The sequence below is a fragment of the Bos javanicus genome, chromosome 18 (assembly GCF_032452875.1).
Source record: "Bos javanicus breed banteng chromosome 18, ARS-OSU_banteng_1.0, whole genome shotgun sequence".
Taxonomy (NCBI): Eukaryota; Metazoa; Chordata; class Mammalia; order Artiodactyla; family Bovidae; genus Bos; species Bos javanicus.
Genome location: NC_083885.1, coordinates 20,359,624 through 20,371,858, shown reverse-complemented (window position 1 = coordinate 20,371,858; position 12,235 = coordinate 20,359,624). Strand labels below are relative to the sequence as shown.

Here is a 12,235-nt window from a genome sequence, read left to right as displayed (position 1 = left end):
CTGATGTGAAGAGCTGATTCATTGGAAAAGATCCTGATGCTAGGAAAGATTGAAGGCAGGAGGAGAAGGGAACAACAGAGGATGAGATGGTTTGATGGTATCACTGACTCAATGGACATGAGTTTGAGCAAACTCTGGGAGATGGTGAAGGGTAGGGAAGCCTCGCATGCTGCAGTCCATGGGTCTCAAAGAGTTGGACACAACTGAGCGAATGAACAACAACGGGTCTAGAAAGTCTTTCTTCGTCCTCTGCCAAGCTTGGTCATCCTGAATGTCTGGGTCCTATCCGTGTTGGCCAAAGAACCCTTTCCTGAATGAAAGTCTACTCTGACCTCCTCCTCCTCCTCCATACTGCAAGATATTGACTGTATGTACCATGCAATCTAGTTTTTCATTATGTTGTGCTCAAAAGAGATCCTACTGTGTAATATCTTCCCAACCCTCCTTTCAGTGACATCACTTTGCTGGCTTGACATTGGCTGTATCCATGTTGAACGTATTTGTTTTTCATTGTTCAGTTGCTAAGTTGTATCCTACTCTTCACAACGCCACAGATCGCAGCTTTGGCAAGCTTCCCTGCCCCTTACCACTTCTGGAGTTTGTCCAAGTTCATGTCCATTGCATTAGTGATGCCATCCAACCATTTCATCCTCTGTCACCGTCTTCTCCTTCTGCCTTCAATCTTTCCCAGCATCAGGGTCTTTTCCAATGAGTTGGCTATTTGTATCAGGTGGCCAAAGCGTGGGGAGTATTTATACCACAGCAAAGACTGCAAGCCAGTGATCTTCTTCCTTCTCTGTGAGCAGGTTATTAAACATTACCATCACAAGAGTAGTTATATGTCCCCACAGCTATCTGCAATGGACTGAATGTTTGTGTCCCCTCCAAAAAATAATTTATATGCTGAAATTCCAACCCCCAATGTGATAGTGTTAGGAGGTCAGACTTTTAAAGGTGATTAGGTCTTGAGAGTGGGGCCTTCATGAACAAGACCCTTATGGACAAGGACAAGACCCTTCATGAACAAGGACCCACAGTGCCCTTATGAAGAAACCCCAAAGCGTTGTCTGGCGCCTTCTCTGCCATATGAGGACACAGTGAGGAGTAAACAGTCTGCATCTCAGAAACATGCTCTTACCAGGATCTGACCATGCTGACTTCCAGCCTTTAAAATGCAAAAAATAAATAATGTTGTGCATAAACCACCTGGTCTATGATAACGGATTATAGAAGCCTGAACTAAAATATTTCCCCTCTCTCCATCTGCATATCTACCCTGTGCCTCACACTGAGTGGTCCATCGAAGTCTCCAATAATTGCATGAATGATTGCTGAATGCTACTTGTGTTTTTTACTCTTCTCCCAAGTTGGCGAATGTGCATGCTAAGTTGCCTCAGTCACGTCTGACTCTGTGAGACCCTACGGACTGTAGCCCGCCAGGCTCCTCTGTCCATGGGTCTCTCCAGGCAAGAATACTGGAGTGGGTTGCCATGCCCTGCTCCAGGGGATCTTCCCAACCCAGGGATCGAACATGTGTCTCTTATGTCTCATGCATTGACAGGCTGGTTCTTTACCACTAGCACCACTTGGGAAGCCCCCTCCCAAGTTGAAAACACCTTAAAAGTAGAAACCATGTCTCATTGTCCATACTGCCTAAGAGAGTGGTGCATGCAGTAGGTGGTCAGGAAAAACGTTATCGATCGATTACAGAAAGCAGTTTAATAACATCTTCCAGTGTGAAGCAGAAGATCCACTTTTCTTGTTTTTATGGTTGACAATGCACAGATACTCAGACCCAAAGATGTGAAGGACAGTTTTACAGCTTTTTAAAGTAAACCAAAATCCTCTTTAGGCAGCATCTTTCAAGTCTTTGAACAGCCCAACAAGGTTTCCTCTATGCCAAGCCATGATCACCTTGGGGGATTTATGATGAGGTCCTTTCTCATAATTGCAGGGCTGGGCTTGAAGCGAAGTTCCTGTGCAAAGCTTTGCCTGCTTTTGGAGGCTTTATTAATCTTGGCAAATGGGAACAAGGCCAGAAGCCAGGACTGCAGCTGAGGGCCACAAGTCCCCTCCCTGTTCCTTCAGACTCAGGCACAGGCTTGGCCAGCTTCAGAGAGGTGGGGGAGAGAAGTCACTCCTACGTAAGGTCTCTGCCCGTTCAGACCCCACACCTGGCCACACTGGGAAGTAGTGGGTGGCTGTCCCTTGAAGAGGCCATTCGCCTTTAATATTTTACTTGAAGATTCTTTCTTTAATGTTTTCCCATGATGTATGGAATGTGCACAGTTTATGAAAGAAGCAATTAAGTGGGTGGAACCTGTAAATCAGGCTGATACTTAAAAGTATGCTCATTTACTGCTGTGCCATTATAATTATTCTGCTCACCCTCTCCCAGCCCACCCCTCTCCCAATCCCACTGACTCCTCAGGGGTGCAGGGTTTCTGCTTCTGAGGCTTCTTCACCCTTCCTTCTGTACATCTGAGCTTTGGGGACCATCTGAATTCAGGCTGCTTCTCCAGTGGGTAAAACTGGCCTGCCCTGTCTTTTCACCATTACTGTCATAACCAGCCTCTGCACATTTCCTTCGTAAATGTTTATAAATCTGTTCCTCTCCATGAACTCATCAAACCTCAAATTCTTGTACTGCCTATGGGGCTTACTTGTAAGATTCCAAGTACTGAATAAAGATTAAGGTCTTTGGAGGTAGAGGCGGCTTTCAAACTCCATCACCTTCCAAAGCAGAGCACTAGGGTCACTGTCTGAACTCTTTGAGCCATGGTTTTGTCACCAATGAAATAGCAAAATAGGGAGAATTATACCTTCCAGAAAGAGCTGTTTAGGCACTCAAATGAAGTCATGTGTTTGTACTTTAAGAGTTGGGATGTACATTCATGCATGCTAAGTTACTTCAGTCATGTCCTACTCTTTGTGACCCTATGGACTGCAGCCTGCCAGGCTCCTCTGTTCATGGGATTCTCCAGGCAAGAGTACTGAAGTAGGTTGTCATGCCCTCCTCTAGGGGATCTCCCTGACCCAGGAATCGAATATCTCATGTACTGGCAGTTGGGTTCTTTACCACTAGTACCACCTGGGAAGCCCAATAGTTGGGGTAGGGAGTGGTAACTGCCATGCAAACTCCAAAGTCTCATTAGCTTAATCAAATAGGAGCTGATTTCTCATTCACATAAACTCTAATTGAGAGTGTGATGGGACGCCTTCCCTGCAATGACTCAGGCACTCAGGCTGCTTCCACCTGAGCTGATTTCCTTATCCAAGAGCCTCAGAGTCCTCCAGGGAGCAGTCTGCAGATGAAAGGACAGAGGACCTGGAGGTTAGGATTAAGCCTGAAGTTGCATATGTCCCTTCCATCTTGCATTCCACTGGCCAGATCAGACACCTGGCCTCATTCAACTGCAGAGGAGGCTAGAGGATGCTGTTTCTCTGCTGCTGCTGCTGCTGCTGCTGCGTCGCTTTAGTCGTGTCCGACTCTGTGCAACCCCATAGACAGCAGCCCACCAGGCTTCCCCATCCCTGGGATTCTCCAGGCAAGAACACTGGAGTGGGTTGCCATTTCCTTCTCCAATGCATGAAAGTGAAAAGTGAAAGTGAAGTCGCTCAGTTGTGTCCAACTCTAGTGACCCCATGGACTGCAGCCCACCAGGCTCCTCCATCCACGGGATTCTCCAGGCAAAAGTACTGGAGTGGGGTCTCTATGCATCCACAAAGAGTAGAAAATAGGATTAAGCAAACATGTAACACTGTCTCTACTATAGGATCCAGAAAATGTCCTTCCCATCTGCAAATGGGTAGTTAGAGGGTGAAAAATCTGCCTACAATGTGGGCCACCCAGGTTTGATCCATGGGTAGGGAAGATCCCCCGGAGAAGGAAATGGCAACCCACTCCAGTATTCTTGCCTCGAGAATCCCATGGACAGAGGAGCCCAGTGGGCCACAGTCCATGGGGTCTCAGAGTCAGACATGACTGAACGACTAACATTTTCATTTTTCAGGCACATAGTTCAGAGGATCAGCCCAATAACCTAAGGTGACAAAGCAGGAAGTAGTAAATCTAGGACTCAAACCCTAATCATCTGACTCCTGGAGACTTCTCTCTCGGTACCTTATGCATTGTCACAGGGAGGGCAAATGGGATGCACTTTGTATACAAACTCTTGTCAACTGCTAGCGGGTGGGAAAGTGCTGGTGTGAAAGGCTTCTGAAGCAATGCTGTTATCGATTAGTTATGTCCGCTGGATTTAGAAGGAGGCAGTAGTATCCCTGTCACTCCTGTTCCTGCTCTAACATCTGCTCTAGTAGTGCATATTCCTGGTGTCCTGCTGCTGCTACTGCTAAGTCGATTCCGTCGTGTCCGACTCTGTGCAACCCCATAGACGGCAGCCCAGCAGGCTCCCCCGTCCCTGGGATTTTCCAGGCAAGAACACTGGAGTGGGTTGCCATTTCCTTCCCCAATTCCTGGTGTATAGTTCTCTTCAGTTCCTTTCCCAAGCAGACAGAAGTTCATAGGCCTGAATACGGCATTTTTTCCTAGTGCTGTACCAGTACTGTAAATGGACCTCTCTGTTTTTAACCCAAAAGAGTAACTAAAAGTGAACAGTCTCAAGACTAAGGCAGACCATCGAGGGAACCATAATCCATCAGAGGCCTTCACCCGTGACATTCACTTTTTCATTTACCCGTGTTGTCCTTTCTGGCTAGGATGGTCTTTTTTTATTCTATATTTTTCTACCTACCAAAATCTAATTTTTACCCTAATGTCCATCTCAAATGCAGGCTCCTCCTTCAGAAAATTTCCTTCTAGCCGTAACAGCGGAGAAGGCAATGGCACCCCACTCCGGTACTCCTGCCTGGAAAATCCCATGGACCGAGGAGCTTGGTAGGCTGCAGTCCATGGGGTCGCTGAGGGTCGGACACGACTGAGCGACTTCACTTTCACTTTTCACTTTCATGTATTGGAGAAGGAAATGGCAACCCACTCCAGTGTTCTTGCCTGGAGAATCCCAGGGACGGGAAGCCTGGTGGGCTGCCGTCTATGGGGTTGCACAGAGTTGGACACGACTGAAGGGACTTAGCAGCAGCAGCAGCCTTAACAGAGTTTATTGAAATCCCCCTCCCCTGGGAAGGACCTATTCGTCTCTTATCATCCTCAGCCTGGATCTTCCTGACCCAGGTGGTGCTAGTGGTAAAGAACCCACCTGCCAGTGCAGGAGATGTAAGAGACACGGGTTCGATCCCTGGGTCCGGAAGATGCTCTGGAGAAGGAAATGACAACCCGCTCCAGTATTCTTGCCTGGAAAATCCCATGGACAGAGGAGCCTGGCAGCCAACAGTCCATGGAGTCATAAAGAGTCAGACATGATTGAAGCAACTTAGCACAGTTATTGTTAGTATTATCACAATTATGTTTACCTCTTTCTAACCTAGACTACACGATCCTAGGAGGTAGGAAATATGTTGCCTTTACTAGCTTTCTTTCTTCCCCGCCCTAATCCACAGCCCATTCCCAAACACACACACATTCACTGGCACATTACCAGCCATTAGGAAGTGTCAACAAATTTTTGTGTAGTGGAGAGATAGCTGGGTGGACAGTGGTGGCAGGGGTGGTCCCCTGTGCCCTGACAATTACATCCATCAGGAGATAGTTTCTGAGAGAGGCCAGCCTCTGAAAGGAAAATTTTCCAACAGTAATTTGCTCTTATACATTAACCATAGCAATGGCCTATGGTTAATGGAGATGTGATGGAAATTTACTAGAAGCCCAGCAAGTTTAACAGCACCTCTCATCAGACAGTTTCATGCATGGAGAGAAAACAAGCTCAGAATAAGGTAGCCTCTCCTGGACTAGCACCTCTATCATTAACTCCATGATCTCTAGTTTGCTTCTCAGAAGCCCAGTTGTCACACAAGTAAAATGGGGATCATATCTCCAATTCATGGCTGCTGTGAGACAAAACATGTCCATTTCATGGCACAGGGCTTTCGACTCAGTCATGAGCAGTTAATATTATTATTATCCTGCAGTGGGACACACTGGCAGGTATCTACTCAAAGTGACTTTGCCAGACACAGACAGCTGTGTCAGTCCCCTGAGTGTCCCTTCACTCTAGTGCTTTTTTCTAAGGGCAGTGCCAGGGTTCTCTACGCTGTTGGGTGATCGAGTCCAGTTTAAGAGTTTATCCGAGATTTATTGACTGAATATACATTAAGAAGTATGTGTATATAGAACATTGTACTAGATGCTGGAAAGTGAAAGTGTTAGTCGCTGAGTTGTATCCAACTCTTTGCTCCCCACGGACTGTAACCCACCAGGCTCTTCTGTCCATGGAGTTCTCCAGGCAAGAATACTGGAGTGGGTTGCCATTTCTGTCTCCAGGGGATCTTCCCAACCCAGGGACTGAACCCAGGTTTCCTGCATTGCAGGTGGATTCTTTACCGTCTGAACCACCAACAAAGCCCACTAGATTCTGGGACAATAGCAATGGAAGGAAACAGAATCCTTGTTCACCAGAGCATACAGTGGGGAGGGTCACTGGATAGATGGCTGAATAAACATTATCCGGGGTAGTGTCATCCTAAATGAGGGGTCAAAACATGTGACCAGAGCTCCAGTGGGCCATGTGACCCTTGCCAATCACTTCATTCCTCTGAGCCTGAGTTCCTCTTATATAAGGTCATCCTCAACCTTCTTTGCTCTGAGGGAGCTTTTCAGGATTGCATGAACGCTTCTGTCTATAGGAAGGGCTTTGGAAGGAAAGAGAATCCTGGGAAGGCCAGGGGTTCAGAAGACCCCTCTGAACATAGCCCTTTCTTGTAGAATATTGTTCGAGCAGAGTTTCCAACCAAGTGTCCCTTCAGAGAGCAAGTAAGCTTGGATGTCCGGAGAGCCCCTCCTGGGAAGAAACGGATGCTGTTTCTCATTCTCCTGTAGGATCTGCTGTAGAATTGCTGCTCCAAGTTAGCTTTCCTTGACTGTGTGGTCAGATGCTCTACCTGTCTCCTTATCATCCCATCTCTTCCCAGGAAGGTCATTTCGCACATAGCTGCCAGGGAGTTAAATATGATGTGTTTGTGTTTGTGTGGTGTGTTCGTGTGTGTGAGCACATGTACACATGTGTGTGTGTATATGGAGGGGTATGGGTTTGCTTTTATACATTAGCTCTGCTGAGAATTTCATCTGCAGAACTTTGGGTGGGCCTTGTGGATGCTCAGGATATTTAATGGGGGGGCATGATTTGTGGACATGGTCCTCAAACAATGACGATAATGGCAGCGGCAACGATGACATCCATAAATCGCTCTTAAATCCTTACTCCTCTGTGGACCCATTTCAGGTCTCTTGTTTTACTTACTTGGCAACTCAACAAGGTAAGTAATGCTGCTGTTGCTTTCGGTGCATTATTTCAGTGACTTTCCAGGATGCTACGTAAGATAATAACAGTGGTTATCATTTACAGAGCACTTGGTTGGGAGAAAGCACTGTTGTCTATGCGTTATGTCTTGACTCAAGTAATATCCTATAACATCCCCATGTTTCAGATGGGGAAACTAGGGCACAAAAAGGTGATATAATTTGCTAGACTACCAGCCAAGCAGTGGCATGCTGGCAAATCCCAGGGCAGTCTGACTCTGAGCCACACTTCTAAGCTCCACCCATATGTGTCCGTTGTTTATTTTCTAGAGATTGTGGGAGGTGGAGGTGTGTCAATCCTGGGTCTCCTTTTATAGCAACTCTTTTAATCTGCACAGCAGGAACATCTCTGTCATTTCCCCTAACATTAATCTGACATATCTGCCTTTTGAAGGCCCTTTCTGATCTGCACAGCTCATTCTTCCTCCTCTATATTCCCTCTTCAGAGCTGGGGATGCTGGGGTAAGCATGGCCATGATACAGATGCGGAGAGCATTTTTATTTAGTCTCGGTCCACCTTGGAATCTCCTTCAAATGCAGATTCTTCTTCAGTGGTTCTGGAGAGTGGCCTGAGTATGTCCAACCAGCTCTCAGGTAGTGTTGAGGCTGCCGTTCTGGGACCACACACAGGGGAGTGAGTCTTTCCATTCATTCCCTGTTACCCCACCTTGTGGCACTGCCTTCTGTGTGCTCACAGGGCTCCCTGGCATTTTCCTTAAATCCAGCTCTTGACTCCAGCAGGTCCTACAGTGTGGACAGGGATTGCTGACCTCATCACCGGGTGAGTCAGAAAATCCAGGATGCCTCTCCTGGGAAGGTGAGGGCAGAAGGAGCCAGAACGCTTCTCGGTGCCCATGCCCCCGGGTCTTGTCACACCTCCAGCCCTCATCCCTTGGGCGAGCTCTTTCCACTTTGGATTTCCACTTTAAAGCACAAGTGGTCACCTCCAGGTCAGTTTCTAATCCTCCCCTAGGTAATTGGCCTCAATGAGGTGAGGGCTGGACAATTATACAGCCGCGGGGCCGCCCCTCCCCTTGCTGCATGCCTCAGACAGAGCTCATTTTATTTCTGGTTTTATGGGGTGCATTTATTGTTGGCCTTTGGGTTGTTGGTGTCTCCTATGCCCGGTGTGGGGGTTTTATATGGATACTAGGTCCGATTGCCCTTTAGAAAGGTTCTGCTTTTAATTAAGCTTTTTACTCTAGTTGAGCATGGGGTTTCAGCATTTTAGTGCTTTAAAAATAAACATCTATAATCAGTTTTTAAATGGCCTTTATTATTACATATCCATAATCCAAGCTAAAATTAATCACCACAAAGCCTCTGCTCTCATCGTAGGAAAAGTCTCTGTATTTCCCAATGAAAACAGGGAGTCATTCTTTTCTAGATGGCAAGAGAAGAAATATAGAACGCCCTGTACACAAAGCGGCCCCGTACTCTTTTCACTAAGTTTCTCCTTCATAGGAGTTTCCAGAGAAAGGCCAAGACCTGCCTCTCCCTCCTGTTCAGTTCAGCTCCAGACACACAGATACACTCTATGCAAGGCTTCTCCAGTTCCCCCTCACTCATGACCTTCCCTCACCTTCAGATCCATCTGACCATCCAGAGTTTTGCAATCTCTTCTGTCCTATTGCAACTATTGGGTGACATTTTTCTTTGTTTTACCTATGTGTCCAGTCTCCCTAACAGGATTCATTCAACAATCACTCATGCACTTGGTTAACAAATATTTGTTGAGTATTTACTATGTATTAGACCACTAAATCGGAGAAGGCAATGGCAACCCACTCCAGTACTCTTGCCTGGAAAATCCCGTGGACGGAGGAGCCTGGTGGGCTGTAGTCCATGGAGTCGCTAAGAGTCGGACACAACTGAAGGGACTTAGCAGCAGCAGCAGATCATTAAAGGGGCTACCCTGGTGGCTCAGATGGTAAAGAATTTGCCTTTAATGCAGGACACCCAGGTTTGATCCCTGGATTGGGAAGATCCCCTGGAGAAGGGAATGGCTACCTACTCCAATATTCTTGCCTGGAGAATTCCATGGACAGAGGAGCCTGGTGGGCTACAGTCTATGGGGTTGCAGAGAGATGGACACGACTGAGCAACTAACACTATACTATACTATAGACCATTAAAGATGCTGAGATATAGGTGTAACCAAGGCAAACACAGATTCCCAAATGGCGATAGTGGTAAAGAACCCACCTGCCAATGCAGGAAACGTAAGTGACACGGGTTTAATCCCTGGCTTGGGAAGATTCTCCTGGAGGAGGGAATGGAAACCCACTCCAGTGTTCTTTCCTAAAGAATCCCATGGACAGAAGAGCCTGGAGGGCTACGATCCATAGGGTCACAAAGAGTCAAATACGGCTAAGCTACTTACCACTATGCATGCAAGGCAAACACATTCTACCCTCACAGAGTTTATAGTCTCACTTAATGATTTAATTACAATTGTTGTTGAGTCCCTAATTCATATCTGACTCTTTTGCAGCTCTGTTGACTGTAGCTTTCCAGGTTCCTGTGTCCATGGGATTTCCCAGGCAAGCATACTGGAGTAGGTTGCCATTTCCTTCTTCAGGGGATCTTCCCAACCCAGAGACTGAACCTGTGTCTCCTGCATTGGCAGGCAGATTCTTTACCACTGAGCCACTAGGGAAGCCTTAATTGCAATTACCTGTTATGACAGGAAAGCATGTAATGGTGGCCTGACCCATTTGGAACTGTGCACTTTTTGAGTCCAGGCACCAAGTTTTCTCTCTTTGAGCTGAGAGGTGGTTTTAGCCTTCCTATGGAACAAGAAACATGATATAACTGATAGATCCCTGGGATAACTTTCCAGTATCTCCTTCTTCAGCACAAATAGAAACCATACCCCCATCTCTTACTTTCTATGCCAAATATATATCATATATTGTGGCCTCTCATCTCATATCCATTCTTCTGTTTGCTCTGTACCTCTTAATGTGAAAGTCTGCAAATTCTTTTTACTTAAATCTCCTTGCCTACTTGGTTCCAGGAGGCAGCATTCTTGACAGGGTAGAAGGCAGAGACAAGCTAGAAGCTTGTCTATTTTTGGTGACACTTCTGCAAACAGTAGCAGAGGTGACTCTCACACAGCTTCAGCATCTGGGTTTCCAGCAGCATCTCAGCAACAGCTCCACTAGTAGTAGGGTCAACGGCATAGATCACTGGTTAGCACCATAGTTTATGCTTCCAGTAACAGGAGCAGTGAATTGGGGTTTTTGGGCTCCATCCCAGAGACAGTAGTAGGTTTGCAGTTTCCAGATAATATCTATTTCCTGTTTTGATGTTCCAGCTTTCCCCAAAATGTTATAACTAATACCTTGAGCTAAACTCCTCTTGGCTTAAAAATCCAAAGTGGTTCATGTTTTCCTGACAGGACATAGATGGATAAGCTCATCACCACCACAGTCATTTGGCTGCCAACCCACAATTCCTATCACATGCACTTCCTAATCATTTTTGAAGTCTACCTTTCCTCTCCACTGTCATTCCCATGTACTGGGTCTGAAATGTATTTTCTGGACTATAGCTAGTGCAACTCAAATGGTATCCTCTAAGTGCTAGTTTCTCTCTCTTTCTATCTCACCTCCCACCTATCTTCACAATTTTTCTGTGAATCTGAAACTGTTATATAAAATATAAAGTTTAATATGTAAAGTAAAAAAAGTTTTTTTTTTTTTTCCAGAAAAGCAAAATCTTGGAGGAGACTCACAGTGTGAGAAACATTAAAGTAAGTCCTTCAGGCAGATAGAAGTGGTACCAAATGGGAATAAGGATCTACACACACACACAAATTCAGAGTTCCAGAAATGATAACCACATGGATATATATATGTAAGTTTTTGTTGTTGTTGTTATTTAAGTATCTTTAAAGTATAACTAACTCTTTATATGAGAATTGATACTAATGTGATATAAGGTTAATAACGTGATGTAAAGTTTATAGCATATATAGAAATAAAATGTATGGTAACAATAACACAATGACTGAGAAAGGAGGAGTGAGGGTAATTATTCAAAAGTTCTTTTAGGCTACATGAGTTGGTAAATATTACTTGAAGGTAGATAGTGGTAAGTTTAAAGTGCACAGAAATTCTAAAGCAGCCAGTAAAATAACAAAACAGTTATAGTTAAAAAATCAGCTAAGGAGATAAAAAAGGAGTAATAAAAAGTACTTAATACCAAACTCTTGGAAAAAGAAGGAAAAATGAATATGAATAAATGAAATCAGTAAAAAGCAACTAGTAAAATAATATATTTATATTAATTATGCCAATAATTATATTAAATGTAAATGGTCTAAACAGTCTAATTAAAAAGCAGAGGTTGTCAAGTTGGATGAACAAACAAGAACCCAACTATATGCTGCCTACAATAGCTGTACTTTAAAATGAAAGTGAAAGTCGCTCAGTCCTGTCCAATTCTTTGTGACCCCATGGACTATATAGCCCATGGAATTCTCCAGGCCAGAATACCAGAGTGAATAGCCTTTCCCTTCTTCAGGGGATCTTCCCAACCCAGGGATCTTCCCTACCCAGGGATCAAACCCAAGTCTCCCACATTGCAGGCAGTCTTAACTAGCTGAGCCACTGAATAGACATAAATAGGCTAAAAGCAAAAGAATAGGAATGCCAGCCAAAGTAGATTTCAGAGTAAACAGTATTACTAAACACAAGAAAGTAACTTCGTAATGATAAAGAAGTTAATTTCATCAGGAATACTTTTGTGATGTTAAGAGTTTATACATTTAGTAGTAGATGTTCAAAATAGATGAAA

General features: G+C 45.1%; 1 long non-coding RNA gene across 2 annotated transcripts in view; it reads left to right on the top strand.

Annotated features, from left to right (window-relative positions):
• LOC133230166 (uncharacterized) overlaps positions 1–12,235 on the top strand; it is a 68,136-nt gene that overhangs the window by 53,637 nt on the left and 2,264 nt on the right. For both annotated transcript variants that reach the window (XR_009730772.1, XR_009730773.1), the window contains exon 2: positions 11,145–11,293. This is a non-coding gene — a long non-coding RNA (uncharacterized LOC133230166). The remainder of the gene's footprint in view (positions 1–11,144; positions 11,294–12,235) is intronic.